The 8,070-nt window shown below is 35.8% G+C and overlaps 1 long non-coding RNA gene across 3 annotated transcripts; it reads left to right on the top strand.

Annotated features, from left to right (window-relative positions):
• Positions 1–644: 644 nt before the first annotated feature.
• Positions 645–3,174, top strand: LOC127073282 (uncharacterized). 3 transcript variants are annotated; one of them, XR_007785713.1, is made up of 4 exons: positions 645–1,036; positions 1,139–1,412; positions 2,002–2,462; positions 2,793–3,174. It is a non-coding gene; the product is annotated as an uncharacterized LOC127073282 (long non-coding RNA). The 3 variants fall into 3 exon arrangements; XR_007785711.1 differs by having other exon boundaries at positions 1,999–2,462; XR_007785712.1 differs by having other exon boundaries at positions 647–1,036; positions 2,073–2,462.
• Positions 3,175–8,070: the final 4,896 nt, after the last annotated feature.

Below are 8,070 nucleotides of genomic sequence, written 5' to 3'. Positions count from 1 at the left end.
TCTGGAATTCCACCATCAGCACCTCGTCTTCGAACAACTACAAAAAAATATTATAACAAAATAATTAAAAATACAAAAAAAATTAAATTTATTTAAAAAAAAAAAAAAAAACGCACCTAAACACTTCAAAGAAGAGTTCCGGTGTGGAAAAAAACAAGGTTGACTATAGGAACACTTCTTAAAAGAGTTCCGGTTTAGTTCATCCAAACCGGAAGTCTTTAAGAAATAGTTCCGGTACACAGACTTACAAACCGGAAGACTTTCTAAAAGACTTCCGCTTCAATGCCCAAAAAATGCAGTGAACCGGAAGACTTTGGATAAGTGTTCCGGTATACATTTTCTGAACCGGAACACTTACTTTTAGTGTTCCGGTTTACAATGTCAAAAAATGGCAAAATGTTCTCTTTCGGAAGTCTTCAAGCGCAAATGGAAAAAACTTCCATTTCTGAAAAAATATACCCTATTTATATGAGAGTATTTTGGTAAAAAAAAATTATTTGTAGGGATATGGGTACCATTGTAGGGGTACGAGTTAAAGTTTTCAGTCAGTAGTGGCCGGAAATGGTTCATTTGGGCCCAGGCCCAAACAAGCAAAGCCCGGAAAATGAAGAAAGGGAACAAGATCCATTCCTGGCACGTGAATTGGAACAGAACCACAAAAGTTTATCCATATACCACCAATACAAAAACGCGAGTGAAAACCTGAACGCTCCAAAACATTCCTTTGATAAGGAGTTGCAACCACGGATCAATGCCTCCGAGCCAGAATCGTTTTTTTACACCAGCTCAGATCAACATGTGATTTTTGCGTCTTCGCCTCGGCGACGTCATGCTAGCATCTTGCTTCACCTCTCGTTATATCGATTCGTTTCAGTTCTTCGGCGTCACCTTGTTCAATATCGCTAATGTGCTTGCATTGTCGCTTACGATTCAGAGGTTCCCCTCAGTTTTGTTGTCATACTTATATGAACAGAAGAGGACAAAGGCAAAATCGGATCGAAGGAACTTACCGGATCAAAGCTCTAATAGCAGACAGGTACAACTCATCGTCTTCTCTTTGCTTTGGTTCTCCCTTCTTCTCCAGCTTTTCTATGCTCTAAGTTGCCGCTGCCGTTGCGTTGCGATTGAAATATTGCAGGTTACCGGTCGCAAATTGGTGAAAGTTTGAGCTGCAGATCGACGTTCTTGTTTGTAGCATCATGAGTTTGAGATGCATAGTGGAAGGAAATGAGATGCAAATGAAGAGTTTGGCTACGGTGAGTTTTTGGTTGCAGAATAGTGAGAATTTCTGCAGAAAACTATGATGCAGAGTTGAAGAAAAAGGTTGCAGAATGGAGAAGAAGGTGAAAGCCGAATCAATGATGATGAAAGAAAATAGTTGCAGAATCCAAACTTCTCCTTTGCAGAAATGGGTGAGTACTATTTATAAACTTCCCTCGCCCAATTCTGTTAGATATCCCAATGAAACTCACCCTAAATTAAAATGCAAATCCAATTGAAATTACCTTAGAAAAAAATGAAATGCAAATCTCAATGAATTGTTATACAAGTAGCTTCAAATCTGTTAGTTGGTTTGACATGAATTTTGTTAGCTGACAATTGTTAGATAAAAATCTGAAATCACCAAAGTCTGCTAAATGAATCTTGAATCAGGATTATACCAAATTGTTAGCTTAAATCCAATCTGTTATGCTTAGGTTATTGTTGTATTAATTATCCTGAGCTGGTAACTTAAATGTTAGTTGTGAGCTGGTTGATTCATTTTTTGAACATGTTGAAGTTAGTTTGTTTGCTTTTTATTGAACTGTTAGTTGTTAATTTTGTTATATTAGCTATCTATTCGGTTATGGTTAGTTAGAGTCATAAGCATTAGTTCATACTTGGGTTCAAAATCTTCCACTGACATGCTGTTAGTTCAATCCAATATTGGGCTTGGTAGTGATGTATTAACTTGTTAATGTTAGTTAATTAATTGTTACTACTGGAAAATTCATGTAGCAGGTCAGATTGAAGTTGGATTCGAGGTTGAATTTAGAGTTAGTTTGAGGTTAGTTCTGTTTGTTTTCTTGCAGGTTTTTGGAAGTTGTTCTGTTAAGGGCGGAATGAAGAGCTTGAGATTAGATTGCGAGTGCAAGTGCTTTGGATGCGCCCCTATCCTGTTCTTCGGAGAATGAGGCAGCGAGGACTGTATGGAGCGAATCAAAACATGGCTACAACTCTTGTTGGTCCCGCGACAGGTTTTGCTTCCATGATCCATTTTTTCCGTTCTGTACGCTTAGTTAAAATAGAATGCTAATTAAATTTCTGTTAGTTTGTTGGTTTGGAATGCAGTTACTCCAAATGTTAGTTCTTTGTTAGATGGAAAAAGTAGTGTCAGTTCGAACTTATGTTAAGTTATGAAGTTAAAAACTGGTTGCTGATTTTGCCGAGTCCTCGTGATTTTTGTGAGTAGTTCATTACAGGTTAGTTGAAGATCCAGAATTCGTTAGTTTGAACTTCTGTTATTGAAAACAAATTGTAATTCTGCTAATGATTTGATGAATCAAAAAGGATTTTTGTTAAATACTATTGGGATTAGTTTAGTGTTGCTCATGTGAATCAAACCTTCTTGTGCAAAATGGAATCTGTTAATTAGTTGTGAATTAACCGGTTAGTTATGATTTTATTAATTAACTGTTTATTCCATTTGTTTTGGCTGCTAATTTTAATTACAATTTGTTTGGTCGAGATACGCTTCTAGCTCCAATTTGTTGTGTTTTGTATGGAAGGTTTAAAATCATTTGCTACTGCAGGTTTGGGCACTTGAAAATCCTGCTGCCAGTTATACTGTTTGAGACGGTTTACTGCTGCACAAAACCGGTTATGCATTACTTGGGCTATTTCTGATGTGCATGATTCTTGGAAACGCCCCATGGGGATAGTGACGGCCCAAAGTTCCTTTTCAATTATTCCATGTAAATGCTAAATGCCATGATAATGAGATGTGATATTTTTTTTTGTATTGTAAATGTAATGCTATTATAATGAAACTCTTGTATACATTTTGGTTAAAATTCTTGATGGCTTTCCAATGTATAGTTCATGGTCTTATGATGTGTGTAGTTCATGGTATAAATGCTTGAACTATTCTTGTATAGAATGTTTGTGAATGTATGCATGAAATTTGAACACCTACCTTTGATTTCAAATCAATTTTTTGATTAAAATGCCAAATCAGAGTCCATTTATTATGCTATGCCTTATGAATTGGATACTACATGTTAAAATACTTAGTTCTACATGAATTTGGTTAATGTAAATGGAGAAAAAATCAATTAAATGAATCATGATCAATGATATTATCTAAATAAATCTTACCTATTGATGATATGGAAATGGTAGGTAAACAAGACAAGTTAGTTTTTTTATAGAAATATCACCAATTAATTGGTTGACTTTGGTTAACATGTTGGCCAAAAAGTCAAAAGTCAACTTAAGAAGAATGATGGACTCCAAAATATCATACTCGTGATGAAACTTGAAATGCAATGTAATAGGTGAATGGATCAAGATAACAAACTAAACTTGTAAATTGAACTACCAAATGGAAGGAATCAAAATCATACTTATATGTGAAGCAACATGATGACGTGATCATGAATGAATGAATAAGTAAGTAAGCAAAACAATAGATAACCACAACTTAATCAAGCATAAATAATGCAGTGAATAGAACAAGGCCTTGAATCAAGAATGATGCTCCACAAGTAAGTCTTATGTCTGAGTTCCTGACTAGGGTTTAGATAACCAGACAAGGCCTAAAGAGTATCCTCAAGGTCTTATAACTAAAAATTTAGGGTTTGAAAGCCCCGAGGAGTGCCATAATTGTAACCTGTTTGAACCAAAGTTTAAACAAGCATGAAATTAGGGTTTCCCCTCATATGATGAGCCAAGCTCCAATACTCAGACAAACCCCTAGTTTTAATTAACCACAAGATTTGAATTCATGATGCTTGTATTAACATGAATGCATGATGCATATGAATGAATGCAGATGAATCTCAAGTCATGGGTCAAATGAAAAGTGAAAAGGGGAGGGCAAATTTTGGGGTATGACACCCATGTGTGCATAAAACTAGGTCATGACATGTTTGACCTATTGTCTGACCTAGAATTTCAGGTCATGACCTCAACTTCCCAAGCATGCCATTTCCACCTTAAGCATCATTTGGACTTGGTTCTTTTTGCACAGTGTTCTACTCCGTGAAAGGATCATTTGTCTAAAAGGAAATTGGAAAATGCACGAGTGGATTGGAATTCGCCTAAACAGGAACATGGTGACCTAAACTATGTTTTGCATCGTGGCCTATAATGTGGAATCATACCAAATTCAACTGGGACCATTTCTCACATGTGAAAACTTGTTTGTCATGGCCAAAAGCATCTCACCACAATACAAAAATGACTTGGAAAGTTCCAAAATCACAGGTTTCATGCCAATTTTTCACATGGTTTGGATCTCAAATTTTCTGATTTGGTTCACACATTTGGGATCCAATTTCATACGAACCTTAACCTCACTCTCTTCCCTATAAATATAACATCTTTTTGCCTCATTTTCCAAGCTTGAAAAGCCACATAATCCCTACCAGTTTTACTCCCCAAAAGCTCAAAAAACCAGTTTAACCAAGCTTGTTTGAGTTCATTTCTTTGCCCAAAAAGCTTCACCGACGTCCTCTGAACTTTCTCTAATTGGAACCAAACTTTAAGACTGCATGAATTTCTTTGACCGTTTTCACCATCTTCAACCTTGAACTTCAATTTGGATAAGGTAGTTACGAGTAAAATTACACTTCAAACAAGTTATCATTCTCTTCGTGATGTTCCACTGACCAAAATCCCCCTTCTACCTTGGATTTATCTTTTGATTTCGTCATTTAATTTAACTTTGAAGAAATAGGGTTCTTCACGTGTTTGAGCAAATTCTCTCTGCTCAGAGCAAATCAATTGCTCTGATGCAGAGAGACATGAACAATGATGAAGTAGAAGTTTGCACATTTGGTGTTTGAGCTTAAAACTTCAAGTTCATGAACCTACAAAATCATAAGTTCGGAGGTTGAAAATGAAGTGCTTCACGCGCTTCAGAGGGAAATTCAAATCTTCCAGCTAATCACAGCGTGACACTAAACCTAGCCGTTGCATTTAAATTTCTTTTTTCTATTTTTAATTTATTTAATTTCTTTTTCTTTCAAAATTTATTTTAAATAGCTCCTTTATTATTTTTTATTCCTACTTTTATTCATAATTTGATAAATATATTTTCTACCACATATAATTTTTTCATAATTTTTAAAATTCATTTTGCATTTAATTTATATTTTCTTTTATTTTTTATTTAATTTTTATTTAGCATTTTATTTTTAATCATTTTGAAATATTTTTCACTCCAACTTTTGAGGGTTCAATACTTATAGTATTTGTGACTTTCTCGAATTTTTTGGGGATATTTATTTAATGCTTTAAAACCTCTTTGACATTTTTTGATCCATTTTTGTGTTGACCTTTGATCATGTGTGGTTGATTAATGTTTCATCTTGTTCAATTCGACTTTGGATTGAGGCTATGCTGATTTGAACTTTCTTCATTTCAATTTAACCATTAAGTGATCATTTATGATACTTTGGATTGATGACAAGTTTATCTCAAGATCTCATGAAGAAGTTTGTTTGAAATTGATGATATATACTCTCTTGGCCTTTGTGGTTGATGATCTCTCTCTCTCCATTTCTTTCTCATTCTTATTTGGTTTTGACTTGTATTATATTGTTTTAGGAGAATTATTTTGTATAATTTATCTAACATGTATGACACAGAGATTTTTATTGACTGACCTAAGATAGGCGTGGCTTCTACATAAGCCTATTTACGATTGCTTAACATAACACTAAATTGTCCCAACACAATTGATTGTTCACTAACTCATAACATTAATCATTGACATTTAATTCCAGTCATTTAATTTATGTCATTTACTTTTATGCCATTTACTTAATGCACTTTACTTTTATGTCTCATTACCCATCATCTCACTTCATACTTTATTCATCTTGTCTTATTCATCTGTTGCCTCATATATTGTGTTTGATCTGCTTGATAATATCAATAAATCAAAAAATTAAGACATATGCTTGACTTGGAGTGATAATGACCTTTTGGGACTTTGGACCTTGGACTTAGGACTTAGATCCCTTGCTTGACTTGGAGTGACCTAGGACCTATGGACCTTGTAGACACTTTGACTTGGTTTTGCTCCTGTTAAACTTTTGAGCTTGTGTTTTGTTCATTTTCTTAATGCCTCTGTTTATTGCATTCATCTGCTCAGGTTAGCACACATTAGCACATGCATGGCTTACTCTTGAGCTACCAATGAGACTAGATTTAGTACATCTTTGCACCCACACGACTTTCTCTTGGGCTACCTAAAAATGAGACCCTAGGTTAGATGTTGTATGATCACGCATATTATTTATTCATTAATTTACTTCCCTTGATTTGGCTTGATCAATTTCCATTTTGATCAACTAGATCCTTTCATCTGTTACATTTCTCCCCGGTCTTTATCAAGGGACTATAAGTCCCTTAGTCACTTGATGGGACTTGCCTCTTTTACCTTGGAGTCCCGACCTCCATTTGAGTTCAAAACCTCAAGAGAAAGTACAAGTATCCTCAGTAGACTACAAATTTCCTCAGCAGATCTCAGTCATTTGACTCATCCCCACAAGCATGAACCAGCCTCAACAACTTATCAGTCATTGATTAGGCTTGCATGCCATGAGCCTTAAGCAATAGAAAATGATGAGGGATAATATTTCCTATCCTTGTCTAGAATATCTCCGAGTACCGGAGGAATGACCCAGTTGCTCAGAGTATTTGTCTCTATTCATATACTTTAGTGAAATTCCCGTCAATTCACTATCAAGTTTGCAACCAACCAATTGGCTCCGCTTTCATTCTCATGTGTTTTAAATACAATTGTAATATCCATTTTGGGACACACCTTCACAGGTTAACTCACATCCTTCTTGGTTTAAACACCACAATTTGGGTTGACACCTTAATGGTTATACATCCCTTCCTTGGTTAACCACTACTTATCAGTTAAAAGACCATTTATTTCCTTACCATGTCAGTCTCTGTGCTTTAGTAAGGCCCATTGCCACGTGAGTACCTGTGCTTTGACAAGTTTTGCCATGTTTTCCTCTCTTACCATGTAAGTCCCTGTGCTTTAGTAAGACCCTTGTCACGTGAGTCACCGTACGTTGACAAGTTCCTATCTTCTTTCCCTTTCCTTGTTAGTCACAGTTGCTTAGGCAAGCCTTTCTTTTGCTCTTGATTTAAACACCACAATTTGGGTTGACACTGTCATGGTTATACACCTGTCTCTTTGCTTTAAATACCATCATTTGCTCTTCTCCAGTTTAAACACCGACCCTTGGTTTAAACACCACCTTTTGTTTCTCTTTGGTTTAAACACCACATTTTTCTCTTTTCCAGTTTAAACATCGACCCTTGGTTTAAACACCACCTTTTTCTTTTTTCTGGTTTAAACACCGATCTTTGGTTTAAGCCCCACCTTTTATTTCTCTTTGGTTTAAACACCATTTTAGTCAATTTCAGTCTTTTCCGGTTTAAACACCACCCCAATCATATCATTTTCTTTCAGTCTAAGTCATCTGAACTACGGATCTCTGACTTCCTCGTTGCACTATGTAGGTATGTATGCACGAGGATGCGAATCTTTGGCAAGCACTTTTCTTTCTTTTCCACATTTCTCTCTCTGGTTCCACGAACTACGAGGCTCTGACTTCCTTATTGCACTATGAGGATACGTAGGCATGAGGTCCCCAATCTTCCTCGAGCATTCTCTTTCTAACCCATTTTCTATTTTGCAGGTACATGAAGATAGAAACATCCATCCAAGCAAGAGAATTCAGAACGGTTCCCATGGAGTACCATGGATATAAGGGGTGCTAATACCTTCTCCTTGCATAACCGACTTCCTTACCCATTTCTCTTTCACTTGGGTTTTAT

This window comes from Lathyrus oleraceus, chromosome 4 (assembly GCF_024323335.1).
Source record: "Lathyrus oleraceus cultivar Zhongwan6 chromosome 4, CAAS_Psat_ZW6_1.0, whole genome shotgun sequence".
In the NCBI taxonomy this organism is placed as follows: domain Eukaryota; kingdom Viridiplantae; phylum Streptophyta; class Magnoliopsida; order Fabales; family Fabaceae; genus Lathyrus; species Lathyrus oleraceus.
This window is presented reverse-complemented; position numbering and strand designations above follow the sequence as displayed.